We start from the raw sequence: 13,841 nt of genomic DNA on the forward strand, positions 1-13,841 counted from the left end.
TACGAATAATCCAGAGGAATGTAAACAATATATGTATCCTACTCGGCCGATAGTTGATTCGTAAGGCGAAGTGTGACATTTCGGACCACAAAGATGCATATTTTGGGGATTATAGTATGACAGTTCAGTAGCGTCTCGACAAAAACCTATTTTCTAACAGAGCTATCTATATACTTCCTTCATATTTGTACGGCTAGGCTTGCTGAATACAGACGTGTTTACCCGTTTATTTGGAATACCTTGTGTAACTCTTATTGCGTTCACGACTTCACCCTCAAATGCCCGTATGTGTAAAATATTTCGGGTTCTGGTGGGTTCTGGTTGTGTCAAAATCCCGGTTGTTATCTTACAACACGTACACTTACTTTTGCTACGGTATGATCATACCTGATCAAGTAAATACAATTAAGGAGAGTACGAGTTGGGTGATATTTGTGTATCTTTAGAAAAAGGAAGATAATTTTTGCTTAGTTCTAGAAATAAAAAGGCAGCTTTTTAGTTATAATAAGATAATATGTTGTATGTAGACGCAATGAGAGTAATTTCAATCAAATACGTAAAGGTTGGACACGACTGTAAAGGCTTTTACATTGCAATTTGGAGAGACTTTATGTAACGTAATACTATGAGAATGTAAAATCGCTGGTGCGAGAAAGCAATACGACTCAATGACAATCGATTAACTTGTATGTTATAATTTACAACACACCGATATCAATATGCTTATAAAAATTAGTAAACTAAATACAATCTGTAAAGTTGCGAGTTAACTGGCAGGTTAAGCGGTGGTCAGTGAGTCGTAGATACGGTAAATGATATATTTTAGTATGTGTGTATGTGTATAAAGTGAGATATTTTTGTACGCAATCAGCTTGGCCACCGGCGGGTGTTGGTACTGTTGGTGCTTCGGTCGAGGCGTCGTGGGTAGCGTAGTCCGGGCGTAGTACACCAGGCGCACTAGTCAACACCGACGATGCAAACACACGTTTATTTACTCGGTTATAAGGTTGCTATTTGAATATTCAGCACTACCTTCTCAACAATCTTAACGCCAATCTTATTTTAACCTGTAACGTGCGTATTTATTATTTTTGAGTTTGTTCAAGCCAGGTTTTTACATTTGGACGGAATTGCGATCATTTATTCTAGATCGTAAGATACATGAATTCCTTTTCTAACCCGATCTTGATGTTGTGTGTTGACTGGTGAGCTGAATTCCTTTTTTGAATAATTCAATGTTCGTGTAACTAGATGTACATATTATATCACTAGAGATGAGCGTCGGAAGACCAAACGTTTAGACACAAAGAGAATCTCTGTATGTATTAAGGCTTATTTGGTATTCCTCTATATTTCTCATAAGATATTTGTTCGCACCGCAAGTTATCCCAAGTTAATGTTTCTGTGTCCGGTCTCGTTGGAGGCGAGAGGTATTTTGAATTTCACGGTCATGAACGCTTGAGACAATATCTGTCATATTTGCCAGTAATTATTCTGGTGCAGTAATACCAGGCCCCTATTTCACCACGGCGACAGGTGCGACAATTCGACAAATGTCACTGTTGCTGACGTCACAGGCATCCATGGGCTACGGTTACCGCTTACCATCGGGCGGGCCGTATTCCTGTTTGCCACCATCATTGTATTACTTAAAAAACTTAATTATATCGGCAAAAAACAGGTATGTCTCTTTCGAAGTTTATGATGATGATGACAATTGTCACACGATTTAATAGAACTTTCGGTATATCTTGACAGGAAATGAGTTCTGTGTCGGAATTTCGTGACAATTGTCGTGTTTCTTGTGACAATTGTCATTAGCTTCGCAAAATAAGTACTTATTTATTGGCGATATAATGGAGTTTTTTTTAAATTCATATTTTGGTGGCAAATAAGCACACCGCCCGTCCGATGGTAATCGGTTACCGTAGTCTATGGAGGCTTGTGACGTCAGTAACAGTGATGTCGACAATTGTCGCACCTGTCACCGTGGTGAAATAGGGGCCAGGTGGCGTTAGGCTGGCCGTCAATTGTGTCATGTCGGGCAGAAGGCTTCGCTCCGCGCGGCCGGCGCTCGATTGTATCGTGTTAGATGTAAGGCTAGGTCTCGTGTTAACTAATGTTAGGCAGACATTGCGTTCGCTTGTCGCATCGCATCTGTACTCTCATATTTATTATTTGCATTACACTCAAATATAACCGAGCACGCAGCGCGATACAATGTCGGCTGAGATGTCGCCGAGCACGACAATTTGACCGACATCGTAATTGCATATTTATTATTAATTTATATAATCTGTGTTATAGTTTCTTCTTCGCCTGAAAGGTGTCGGGTCCTATGTAATACATTCCACGCGGTAAAACCATGTTGATTTTCAGATGTCCCTTTATTTATGTTTTCTTGCGGCGGCCGTCAGATGAGATCTGTCACGTTTCTAAAACTTAAGACTGTGTCGTGTGCAATGGAAAACATCTTATTATTATTTGACGTATTCTATTTATTTATTTACCACCCCTGTATAGCACGATGTAACATGAATGCAATCTCGGTCGTTCTAATTTAGAGCTTACTGTAACTATTCGTACCTTGAACATTGCATTATATTTATATTTGAAGGCACTGTTATCATAACCCCTTTAAGTTGTTTGTTAAGAAGTCTTTATCATGTCTATTGTCTAGTAAGATTTTAATATATATTAATATTAATTAATAGTAAGAGAGCCTTGTTCGATTCGCGTCTGTTTTGTCGCTTTTTATACCGCGCTGTTGATGATTGTAATTCTTTGCCTTAATAAATATTTGTTAATCAAAATGACCATTTGAAGACGTTGATTGTTAAAGGAACCCACCAAATTTACGGTGATCTTGTCACTGCCTTGTATCCAAAATTGTTTTATATGGGGGTACGAACTCACTGTAACGTCGCTACTAGCGTGACAAGTGATTAATCACTTGTCACTAACCCATTATAGTCATACCATGAGTTGTAGCGCCTTGCAAGTTAGTTCTTCCCCTGTTCCCGTGTGTTCATACATGTATGTATAATCTTTCTCAAAATGACACTTGCCCTAGTGTATGTGATCAATGCAAGTACATGAGCACAAGTTTGCATTTATTTACCAGCAGCAATTTTGCTGTTTACGACATATTTATAATCAAAAACTCAATTACGTACCTAATCCTAGAATGTAGATTGGATTTTGTATCATTGAGCTATTACGGTCAAGTTGAATTCAATGTAGAAAATTTCTTATTATGTAGATAGTTTATTTGACCATATGTATAACGCTAGATTTAAATTTGTAACGAAACAAATCAGTTGAACTTATAAATCGCTTTCGGGCTGAAATGTTATCGAATATAATAAGCCGAAGTTTATTTGTAGCAGTAAATAAATATGTAATCCGTTGGATGGATAATACTGGTAGATTGTAATTGTTGTGTGACCGTCAATGTTATTGTACGCACGTGTATCTCACTGTCTAGAAATGAGATTACACATTTTATAATTGATATCTTTTGACTTGCGTGGTAACTAGTTTAGTATTTTATTTACTCTCTTATATTGTTTATAAGAGACTATATAGAATACTAATTATGGTGATGTTAAGATAATCTGACCATACTGGTGAGGCCACGCATATTTTGTAATCTAAGGCAGTGTTATACATGACGTACGAAAAGACGTAAAATTTAGCCCTCTGATTACTACGTAATATAATAGCGTCCTAATTTCATATTGGACCGTATTGGAGTTGACGCACTTGTAAATTCGTACTTATCAAACAGTCGAAGTAGCAATGCAGTTCATATATCACAACATATTAATATTCGCTTATTCAAATGTTTATGTAAGTTTACACAGAGGACTATATTTGACGTCTTATAAAAATTTGTAATGCTGAGCATGTTTCATAAAAGGTTTGATTTAATGACTTAGATGTTAGGTTGCGTTTACTATAACTATAATTGAACTAAAATCATGACAATTCGAATTTTTTGTATTTAAATTGATGACAAACTGACCTCGTGCATTCACGATAATAATTTACAGTTTAGTTGTGCATTAAGTAACGGTAATTTATTTAGAAACGATGAATATTTTTTTATGTTGCATAGAAAATAAATTTTAAGAAATTATAAAGTGTTTTTCTTTTCTCTTTCCCGTTAACATACTTTTTTGGAGCCCAAGCTGAAATGGAGACCTTCGCTATCGCTCGGTCAATAAATGCGAAAGTAACTGTCTGTAGGGTAGTTTTTAACAATCATTAACTTTTATCGCAGACGAAGTCGCGGGCAGAAGCATTGCACCAAAAATATAGTCCTACTCGTAATACCTAATGATAATGATACCTACAATAGCACATAGCACAGATAGAAAATAGGTTGACCAATTTCGATTAGGAAATACATATAATAGTAGTTTATGCAACAGTGATATAATAAGGGTTCTTAAAATTCAAGGGTCGAAGTTACAAAACGAGACGTAGTCGAGTTTTGTAAAAAAAGACCCGAGAATTTTAAGAACCAATTATGAGCTGTTGCATACATTACTTTTTCTATGACAGCTGCAGCAAAAAAAAAAAAAAAAAAAAAAAAAAAAAAAAAAAAAAAAAAAAAAAAAATTCAATCAAGATGATCGGAACTTGTATCTTTAAAAAAAATAAAGCAGTTGTATTATACTCATAAGATGACTGCTAGCAGTCATCTTATGAGCCTATAGACAAATCATTCAAATGACATTGCTTTAGATATCACTGTCAGTCATTTAATTGACACATTTAAGTGCTGGAGTAGAAAAATATAATTATAGTATAGGAAGTCATAAGAAATGTTGGTAGCTTTATTCACCGTTCCCGTGGTCAGTAGCAGGTAGATTATACCTTCATCATAGCCTACCTATTGAGTCGAAACACAAAGCCATGCAAAAACTAGTCGCTCCCGGCTTACGCGACGGGATCGCCCAAACTAAGCAACACGAACAATACAATAATTAGCCCACGATGACCGGTCCACAGCTGGGTTCTGCATCCCGCGACATCGTGAACTTACGGGAACGTACAAGGAGTCTTCCACACCATTTGGTTATTACTTATCATTTCATGCAGAGAGTCTAAATTCCTTCGTATCTGGAGTTTAATAACGTATAATAAAGTGGAATGATCGCCGGGTTAAGACCCAAAATACTGCAGTCTGTGTCTGACCGGCGGGGGCTGCGCACGCGTCGGGCTTCTCCAGTGTTCGCAAGTGCCGTGGAATCGTGATAATGTGAGGTGTGGACTTCATTTTAATCGTGTGGACAAAGAACGGTGGAGCGGCTTTTGTGCGCTCGCGAAAATTGATCGTTAATAAAGATCGTTGATCCCACTTTAAGTTAATTGTTTGATCGATACGAGCGCATCTTCGATCGTTTTACACGTACTTATGGCCAGATCAAACGAACGCTGATCAATAAAGGAGTCGCACGGATCGATTGTCCTCATGCATTTGTGAGAATCCTACACGAGGTAAATCTGATTATAGGTAAATAACGGTCTATAGATTATTTGCGCATCAATTGAAGTTACTTATCATACGTTTAGCAATAGACGGTAACCTAGTGGCTTATCATTATCAATGACATGTGATAGTTCCTAAAATAGATTTCCAATACAGCGTCTTTAATTTAGTTGTTATTCTGTTAGAACTTTTTTTTTTCTAAAAAAGGTGTTATGGGTCGGGTCGGGCGACGGGCGATTAAGGCGCGAAGGTAAACAGTGGTATCTGGCAGCAAACAGCAGGCGTTATTAATGGGCTAAGTATGGGATCATATGTTAAGTACTCGCTGCATGGGCTTAGCTTAGGCCGGCTATTCGCGGGCGATCGGCGCGGAGGATAACATCAAACAGTAAAAGGATAATGAGCAGGTTTGTTTTGTACAAATGATTGTAATTTATTGCACAGATCTTGATCGGACTATTTTCGTTTTTGCCAGGCATTCATATTTTTTGATTTTTTCTAGATATCTAGACAGTAAGCTCGTACTGTCAACAAAGTTGGTTTTGCAGATATTATAGGTAACTTACCTACTTTCCTTTGCGTCTTCACTAGGTGCAGTCAAGGTATTAAATATGTATACGAACAAAGTGCCAAAAATCTATACAGGTAGATAATTGTAGGTATAGGTACCATAGCTACAATTGTAGATGTAGAGGTAATCACTAATCAGAATCCTACATAAATAAATAATTTGGGAACAATCTTACTCAGATCGACCCAGCCACCAAACTGAGCAAAGCTTTTAGGTACTATGGGTACTGATACGATTTCCTTGAACTTAGCGCGACTGAAACCCGGCATTCAGGAAAATCTACCTAGCTTTTCTCCACGTAAATGTTCTAAGATAAGCGGTTCAAAACGGCGTTTTTAGTATTCCATTAAAGGCATTCAACTATTCAATACTTATGCAAATTTATCAATACACGATTTGTATAAGTTAACTATAAGTTGTAAGGCTTTTGTGTGACAAATTGGTCACGGTAAGCGATAGGGCGAGATCAGTCGCGCGCGCATACCGGTCTTTAGTCCGGCGCAGCGGTCGTCAGCGGTTTTTTTTCCTTTTCCCCACGTACCTGTTCCCGACTCGGTTGGTTAGCTTAACAAGTGCGCCAGAGGTGCACCACCTTTTGTTTCATCGCTTTACGGTGCCTACCAGCACTGGAATTAACTGCCTCAGGCGTCCTGCACCTTTTCTTTAATTGGTTTTATAAGACCGATCAGTTTCCAAATTAGGTAACTGCTTCCAGTGGTCGTTAGTCTTCGATAAAGGCTAAATTTAGTGTCGTGGATCTTACGGGCGAGAGCGTTACAAAAAAAATTATGCCGTCAATATAAAAAAAATAGAATATACCTAGAATACTTAGCTAATGTAAAAGTAGACCCCAAGTTGCTCAAGCGGGTCTGCTTTAAATGGTTAGACGTGCTTTCCACGAGCATTTCATTTTATATAGCTGAATTTATAGTAAAGTGGACTCGCGTAGTCGTTCATCAAATCCGGAAAGATTTACGAGCTTCACGGCTAGGAGTACGTAGGTACGAACTAAAACACACTTATTGATTTGTACCTGTAATATAGGTGTTGTGCTTGTAAGTACTTAGTCGTTTATCTCGGCTCTAAATATATAGGTTGGCAGGGCTGCAATATCTATCTATACATATAATAAAGCTGAAGAGGGTCGAAAGTCTGTACATGGAAGATATTCGAAAAAAAGTTGGTTGGGGATACTTAGAATCGATAACAGAACACGTTCTAACAGTTTTTAGAATTTTTGTCTGTTTGTCTGTTTGTCTGTTTATCTGTTTATCTGTTTGTCTGTTTATTTGACCGCGCATCACGTGAAAACGGCTGAACGGATTTTGATGCAAACTTTACTAATCTGTCAAGAAACTGCCTGGCCCTATTTTAGGCTAGAAAAATTCAACCCCTAAAAGGGGGGGTGGCCACTACACTCAATTAAGTTATGTTTGCACCTGAATCTTATGGCGCTAACTTAAGAAAGTGGTGCACACTTTTTTTTTGTGAATGTACTTTGTAAAAAAAACAACATTTTTCTTAGTCAATGTCAAACGTCTTTGCAAATACATATTAAATCACATTTATAGACGGGTCTATCGCGGGTTTATTGACAACTAGCTGTGCCCGCGGCTCCGCCCGCGTGGAATTCGGTCTGTGTCAGTAAGCTAATTCATCCCTAATTTCTCTTTCTCTCCCCTGGAGGCGGAACTTGAAGTAAAGTTGACAGATGGATACGATTAGCGGACTGAAGTCCAGATAAAATATTTTACAATTAGGTAGGTACTTACCACTAAACAAAACTACACTCCAAAACCAATAGTTTTTTTCGCCCTTATTCCAATATTAGACGTGATTTAAACGACACAGAGTTATAGTAGGTGTATAACGGACCCCTGCGTGGGCGGGCGCGATGTGTAGCCAACGCGCCCAATGAGGTGAAGGGGTGATTTCCCCAAGAGTCGGGTCCGAGTCCGGACGGCCGCTGGTGAGGTTGCGGAAGAGTACTTCGGCGTTCCTGGGACCTCGCCTTATAGCAGCGAGGCGGCAACAGAGGGGTTTTAGTGGGTAAACCTGGGGTCTCATTAGCTCACAACAGGGAGTCCCACATAACCATCCCGGCCCGTCCCCGCGCCGGGTGGTATGCTTAAAGCATTTCCCCTCTTAAAAAAAAAAAAAAAAAGGTGTATAACGGACAATACAGTACTACTTTTGTATTTTTACGTTCTTGAGTGTACCTATCCAAAACATGTCCATAGCAAATATCATCCAATTCTGTCCTCCAGTCAAATCATTCTGAGCATGAAAAATTAAGATTTATACACATAGAAATCCATACTTCCTAACAAACTTTCGAATTTAGGTCTAATATTATATTAGTTAGAAGTAAGATTACAGGAAAGGAGAATATTATAAATATCAAAAACTTGAGGCCGAGTATTTACACTTTATTTACAGTTATGTTTATGTATGCACAACTAAATATCTACATATATGTATGTACCGGGGATTACTTTTAACAGTGTAAAAAAATGTAATTATAAATTGGCCTAAGTCGTAGTCGCTTGGTAGGGTGCCCAGAATGCCATCTTTATTAAAGTAGGGCTTAACCCTTAAAATCGTATTAAAAACGCGAGCGCAGCGAGCGCGAATTTTTTTTTATAGAAAAAAAATTGAGAGATGGGAGTAATGTTGTCAGGGACACAGCCGCAATGGTTTACGTGAAACGTTGGTGTGGATATCTAATGCGAAAGCCGAAGGCCGAGCTCCATGTAGGGCCGAAGGCCCGAAGCGTCCAGGCTGTCAGTACTTAAGCACAGAACAATAGTATCAGTGTCTAAATGCGAAGGCCGAAGGCCGAGCTCCACGTAGGGCCAAAGGCCCGAAGCGTCCAGGATGTAAGTGTTTAAGTCGTAGTAGTAGTCGCTCGATAGGGTGCCCAGAATGCCACCTTTATCAAATTAGGCTTAACCTTTAAAATCGTATTAAAAACGCGAGCGTAGCGAGCGCGAATTTTTTTTTGATAGAAAAAAAATTAGAGAGGCTATGTCAGGGACATAGCCGCAGTGGTTTACGTGAAATTTTGGTGTGGATATCTAATGCGAAAGCCGAAGGCCGAGCTCCGCGTAGGGCCAAAGGCCCGAAGCGTCCAGGATGTCAGTGCTTAAGTCGTAGTAGTAGTCGCTCGGTAGGGTGCCCAGAATGCCATCTTTATCAGATTAGGCTTAACCTTTAAAATTGTATTAAAAACGCGAGCGAAGCGAGCGCGAATTTTTTTTGATAGAAAAAAAATTAGAGAGGCTATGTCAGGGACATAGTCGCAGTGGTTTACGTGAAATTTTGGTGTGGATATCTAATGCGAAAGCCGAAGGCCGAGCTCCATGTAGGGCCGAAGGCCCGAAGCGTCCAGGATGTCAGTGCTTAATCACAGAACAATGGTATCAGTGTCTAAATGCGAAAGCCGAAGGCCGAGCTCCGCTTAGAGCCGAAGGCCCGAAGTGTCCGTCGTAGTAGTAGTCGCTCGGTAGGATGCCCAGAATGCCACCTTTATCAAAGTAGGCTTAACCTTAAAAGTTAAAAACGCGAGCGTAGCGAGCGCGAATTTTTTTGATGGAAAAAATTGAGAGAGGCTATGTCAGGGACACCGCCGCAATGGTTGAATTTTGGTGTGGATATCTAATGCGAAAGCCGAAGGCCGAGCTCCGCGTAGGGCCGAAGGCCCGAAGCGTCCTGGATGTCAGTGCTTAATCACAGAACAATAGTATAACTGTCTAAGTGCGAAGGCCGAAGGCCGAGCTCCGCGTAGGGAGGAAGGCCCGAAGCGTCCAGGCTGTCAGTGCTTAAACACAGAACAATAGTATTAATGTAGGTTAATGTGTGTGCTGGACTCTCCAGTACCCGCTGATGCACCGCAATACTTACCGTCGAGCGCGTCTGTCGTGCGAATCCGCTGAGCGGTCAACCGTTCTTCGCACTGCGTGAACGTCTCCGATTCTTCCTCAGATTCCTGAGACCGTGCTACCTTGTAACCTCAATACGTTGCGAGAATTTCGCGAAAAATTCGTTTTTTTCGGATAGGTATGGTAACGCGTTTAAAATGCAAGTCCCAAATTGTTTGACATTTACAATTACTTAATACCTATTTAAAAACTTTCGCGTTTCGAACACATATTAACTCACATTTATAGACGGGCCTATCTCGAAATTTATTTTATTACCTTTATTTACCGACGTTTCGACACAGGTTTCACTGGTCATGGTCGCGGCTAACTGATGTCCCAACAAAATTTCAAAACAGAGATTTGTGCAACTACCCGACGAAAAGTGTATGAAAAAGTTTGGGGTAGACATCATATTTTCAAACCACCCACTTCACATAATGTTAATTATTGTCAATAAACCCGCGATAGACCCGTCTATAAATGTGATTTAATATGTATTTGCAAAGACGTTTGACATTGACTAAGAAAAATGTTGTTTTTTTTACAAAGTACATTCACAAAAAAAAAGTGTGCACCACTTTCTTAAGTTAGCGCCATAAGATTCAGGTGCAAACATAACTTAATTGAGTGTAGTGGCCACCCCCCCTTTTAGGGGTTGAATTTTTCTAGCCTAAAATAGGGCCAGGCAGTTTCTTGACAGATTAGTAAAGTTTGCATCAAAATCCGTTCAGCCGTTTTCACGTGATGCGCGGTCAAATAAACAGACAAACAGATAAACAGATAAACAGACAAACAGACAAACAGACAAAAATTCTAAAAACTGTTAGAACGTGTTCTGTTATCGATTCTAAGTATCCCCAACCAACTTTTTTTCGAATATCTTCCATGTACAGACTTTCGACCCTCTTCAGCTTTATTATATGTATAGACTAGCTGTTGCCCGCGACTTCGTACGCGTGGATTTGTATATTTGTGGTTATAAATTCTACATTAGCTTAGAACATTATGCAGCAAAAGATAGCAGTAGGGACGGTTATTCATTTGTTAATTATTAAGTATACAACGCATGAGATTTGTCTTTCACAACCTGGCTACGAAGTTTCAAGCCCCTAACTGAATAAAATTGTTCTCGATAATCTCGATATAATCTCTCTCAACCCCCAGAAGATTTTCAAGTTCACTATTTAATAAAACCTACTACCTAACTACCTATTTACGAAGTTTGAAGTTCCTAGCTTTAAATAAAATTTGAACCCTCTACCAACTCTCAACCCCTGTTTAAACTTTTAGGGGATGAATTTTTAAAAACGCTGAAATTACTTTTCTTGTATTGTAATAATATGCCTTTATACAACGATTAAAGTCCCGCACTCCGATAAATATTTGGGTTCCATACAAATTTTCGACCCCCTTCACCACCTTGGGGGATGAATTATCAAACACTCTAAAATTAGTTTTCTTTTCTCTTAATAAATTACCTTTTTACGAAGCTTCAAGTTCCTAGCTTTAAATAAAATTATAACCTATACAATCTTTCAACCCCTTTTTAACCCTGTTATGGGATGAATTTTTAAAAACGCCGAAATAAGTTTTCTTGTCTTCTAATACTATGGCTTTATACAAAGATTTAAGTCTCGCACTCTCAAAAATATTTGATCTCCATACAAACTTTCAACCCCTTTTTCACCTCCTCGGGGGATGAATTTTTAAAAACGCTGAATAGGTTATTTTGTTTTTTAATAAAATACCTTTCTACGAAGTTTCAAGTTCCTAGCTTTAAATAAAATTTGAACCCTATACAAAATTTCAACCCCTTTTGGACCCTTATAGGGTATGAATTTTTAAAAACGCTGAAATTACTTTTCTCGTATTCTAATAATATGTCATTATACAAAGATTCAAGTCCCGTACTTACAAAAAATATTGACCTCCATACAAATTTTCAACCCCTTTTTCACCACCTTAAATGTTGAATTTTGAAAAACGCTAACAATAGTTTTCTTCTCTTTTAATGAAATAACTTTTTACGAAGTTACAAATTCGTAGGTTAAAATAAAATATAAACCCTATACAATCTTTCAACCCCTTTTTTAACCCTTTTAAGGGCTGAATTTTTGAAAACGCTGAATTACTTTTCTTGAGAATTAATAATATGGCTTTATACAAAGATTCAAGTCCCGCAATCTAAAAAATATTTGATCTCCGTACAAACTTTCAACCCCTTTTTCACCAACTCGGGGGATGAATTTTTAAAAACACTGAAATTTGTTTTGTTGTTTTTTAATTTAATACCTTTTTGCGAAGTTTCAAGGTCTTAGCTTAAAATAAAATTTGCACCCCAAGACAAAGTTTCATCCCCTTTTTTACCCCCTTAGGAGTTGAATTTCCTAAAACGTCGCAATCCCTTTTTTTTGCAATCGGATATTATGCCTTTCTAAAAAGTTTCAAAGCATTTGTAATGGATTCAAACTTTCAACCCCTTTTTAACCCTGTTAGGGGATAAATTTTTAAAAACGCTGAAATTACTTTTCCTGTCTTATAATAATATACCCATATACAAAGTTTAAAGTCACACACTCACAAAAATATTTGATCTCCATACAAAGTTTCAACCCCTTTTTCACCACCTTGGGGGATGAATTTTCGAAAACGCTGAAATTAGTTTTCTTATTTTTTAATATAATACATTTTTACAGAGTTTCAAATTCCTAGCTTAAATAAATCTTGAACCCCATACAACCTTTCATCCCCTTTTTAACCCTTTTAAGGGATGAATTTTTAAAAACGCTGAAATTACTTTTCTTGAGTTTTAATAAATATGGCTTTATACAAAGACTCAAGTCCCGCACTCTCAATAATATTTGATCTCCGTACAAACTTTCAACCCCTTTTTCACCACCTCGGGGGATGAATTTTTTAAAACGCTGAAATTAGTTTTCTTTTTTTTTAATTAAATACCTTTTTGCAAAAGTTTCAAGGTCCTAGCTTAAAATAAAATTTGCACCCCAAGACAAAGTTTCATACCCTTTTTAACCCCTAAGGGTTGAATTTTCTAAAACGTCGCAATTACTTTTTTTTGTATTCGGCTATTATGCGTTTCTAAGAAGTTTCAAAGCATTTGTAATGGATTCAAACTTTCAACCCCTTTTTAACCCTGTTAAGGGATGAATTTTCAAAAACGCTGAAATTACTTTTCCTGTCCTATAATAATATACCCATATACAAAGTTTAAAGTCACACACTCACAAAAATATTTGATCTCAATACAAACTTTCAACCCCTTTTTCACCACCTTGGGGGATGAATTTTCAAAAACGCTGAAATTAGTTTTCTTATTTTTTAATATAATATATTTTTACGGAGTTTCAAATTCCTAGCTTAAAATAAATCTTGAACCCCATACAACCCTTCACCCCCTTTTTAACCCTTTTAAGGGATGAATTTTTAAAAAAGCTGAAATTACTTTTCTTGAGTTTTAATGATATGGCTTTATACAAAGACTCAAGTCCCGCACTCTCAATAATATTTGATCTCCGTACAAACTTTCAACCCCCTTTTCACCACCTCGGGGGATGAATTTTTAAAAACGCTGAAATTAGTTTTCTTGTTTTTTAATTTAATACCTTTTTGCAAAGTTTCAAGGTCCTAGCTTAAAATAAAATTTGCACCCCAAGACAAAGTTTCATCCCCTTTTTTACCCCTTTAGGGGTTGAATTTCCTAAAACGTCGCAATTACTTTTTTTTGTAATCGGCTATTATGCGTTTCTAAGAAGTTTCAAAGCATTTGTAATGGATTCAAACTTTCAACCCCTTTTTAACCCTGTTAAAGGATGAATTTTCAAAAACG

At 37.8% G+C, this 13,841-nt stretch overlaps 1 protein-coding gene across 2 annotated transcripts in view; it reads left to right on the forward strand.

Annotated features, from left to right (window-relative positions):
• The first annotated feature begins 5,141 nt into the window (after positions 1–5,141).
• LOC134663072 (protein shifted) overlaps positions 5,142–13,841 on the forward strand; it is a 44,304-nt gene continuing 35,604 nt past the window's right edge. The window contains exon 1 of one of the 2 annotated variants that reach the window (XM_063519393.1): positions 5,142–5,508. The gene's annotated coding sequence lies outside the window, so the exon portion shown is untranslated. The remainder of the gene's footprint in view (positions 5,509–13,841) is intronic. The other variant, XM_063519392.1, reaches the window with a different exon arrangement.

Source organism: Cydia amplana, chromosome 4 (genome assembly GCF_948474715.1).
Source record: "Cydia amplana chromosome 4, ilCydAmpl1.1, whole genome shotgun sequence".
Classification (NCBI taxonomy): Eukaryota; Metazoa; Arthropoda; class Insecta; order Lepidoptera; family Tortricidae; genus Cydia; species Cydia amplana.